This window comes from Ceratina calcarata, unplaced genomic scaffold, assembly GCF_001652005.2.
Source record: "Ceratina calcarata isolate Rehan_Ccalc_2016 unplaced genomic scaffold, ASM165200v1 scaffold59, whole genome shotgun sequence".
Classification (NCBI taxonomy): domain Eukaryota; kingdom Metazoa; phylum Arthropoda; class Insecta; order Hymenoptera; family Apidae; genus Ceratina; species Ceratina calcarata.
The window spans coordinates 54278-56730 of NW_017177130.1; positions in this window are offsets into that span (position 1 = coordinate 54278).

The window sequence follows — 2453 nt, forward strand, 5'->3', positions numbered from 1 at the left end:
ATAGTCTATTAGGGTACGAAAACTATCGATATGTTTAGTGTTAACATTAATTAATATACGTAAACATATACGTGACACAAATCAAATGCTACCCAATAAAAATCAAATATGTATTACTGATACAACAGTTTTCGTTAGTAGTAACGTAGTCGTCAACTATCGAACAAGCGATAATAGTTACAAATGCCTCGTTGGATTCCGGACTCCGGACCAACATATGCATAGACAAATTGCGACATTTACATAGGTACGTGTTCCTCTGGATAACGAGCTAATACTATTTATAAGTACATTTCCATACAGATATTAAAACGTTTATTAGCTAATTAATCAATTTAAATGAATAAGAGAATGAAAATGAAAGGAAGTAATTAATGAGAAAACTATTTAAATATAGTCAGAATCCTCTTCAGAAAATTCCTAAAAGCCACAACTCATAATTTTATGTGTTACTCTGTACCATATCTGATTTCACATTTACTAACTAATTAATCAATTTAAATGAATAAGGGAATGAAACCAAAGGAAGGAAAATAATGAGAAAACTATTGAAATATGTTCAGAATCCTCTTCAGAAAATTCCTAAAAGCCACAGCTCATTATTTTACGTGTCACATTTTACTATATCTGATTTCACATTAAAAAAATAAGTAGAACTGAATAACCATAGATTATTCTTGAATATAATCTAATTAAGAAATGAATGAGATTGATTTTAGATTTCTATCATTTAGTCAAATTATATTCAAAGTTTGAGTTATTAACGCGATGGTAGATATCTGCGAACGAGTTATTAGCGATGTCGCATCGTAAACATTCAGGGCCCGAAGAAGCTTCCGGCAGAGGATCGAAAGGTCGATTAACAAGCTGAGAGCAGGATCGACCAGGCGAAAAGGAAGTCGTTTGGATCTCGACTGGTTCCCTGATCGATCCACGAGGGAGGTGCGGGCCCATCGGTGAATATTAAAGGCAGTTTTAAGTATTCCGATCCGAAATGTTTTCCGCGGTGAAACAACCGAAGAATGAAAGGGGAGGACGTGCGTAAGAGACGGGCAAGGCTCGCGAAAGGAAAAAGAGGCAACAAGCCGCGGAGAGGAACACGAGGAGGAGAGTGAGAAAAAGCGAATGTCATTGCCGTAATCTTCGGACGTTGACTTCCTCCTGGCTCGTCCCTCCTTCCTCTTGGTCACAACCTCCCCTCCCCCCCTGCGAAACCTCCTCCTCTCACCCCTCCCACCTCCACCGACTCGGTTCTCTTTGTCCTCTCCTTCTCACCTGCGCGTTCTTCAACATTCTCTCTCTCTCTCTCTCTCTCTCTCTCTCTCTCTATCGTCCCTTCTCCCCGTCCCTCTCTCTTTTTCTCTGTTCACCTTTCCTCACTCTCTCCCTGTCTTCCCTGTGCCGATTTACACGCTCGGTACCTCTCTCTGTTTCGCATTAACTGAGACTCGTTACTTCAGTTGGCGAGCCTCAAATATTTTCGTAACGATTTGCGCGTCAAGATCCCCGTTCGGTACAAAGATTTGATCGAACACAGATCGAAAGTAACGACCCAAATGACAGAGGACGGTGTTACGAAAAATTAAGGAATAACGAATTAAGTAACACAGAGTAACTACGAGTCGTTTCATGGAATTTTCTGTGATAGTTTGAGATGATTATAAAACAAGAATTGATATATTGTCAAACGAATGTTAAATAGAAACGTTCGTCTAATTTAGAGGACGATATTACCAAAAATTAAGAACGTTATAATACATTAAGTAAAATAAATTTCAATATAGTAGTCATTAGATGGAATATGTTAATAAAATTTGAGATGAATTATAGAAAAATTGATATAGTGTCAAAAGAATGCTAAATATAATTATCTAAATTGCCTAATATTATTGGGATAGTTGCAAGGTTGAGAATTTTCGAATTTTCGAAACGGAAACAATATGCTACCTCTGGCACATACCTACATATGTACTACCTACCAAACCGAACGACGACAGATTTGTCGACTCCCACGTTTCACAGACAGCTTAACACGGAATTACGTTTGGCTCACGACCGCGCTAGTCTATCTCCGTATTTCAACAATCGGCTTTTTCACCGTGCGCCGTTCACGTAGGAAAGGACGAAAATCATGCTCGAACAGCGCGGCATGATTTAAAGTCTGCCGGCGCGCAGACCGGAGAGGCGTACGCGCCGCGGGATATACATCACCCGGTATAATCCGCTGCGAATGATTTATAAATCGAGTGAATCACGATTTGGTACGAAGCAAAAACAGTGACCGCGAATTAGCATTCACGGCGGAAGGGTAGCGAAGGAAGACGGAAGAGCGAAAGGCCGACGCTAGAAAAGGGCAGGGAGGGGCGCGAGAACACGCACGCGGTAAAAGCTCTTGTCCGATAAATCGGTAGCGTAAAAGGCGCGCTTTGAAGAGAGGAGGCTGGTCCGAAAGG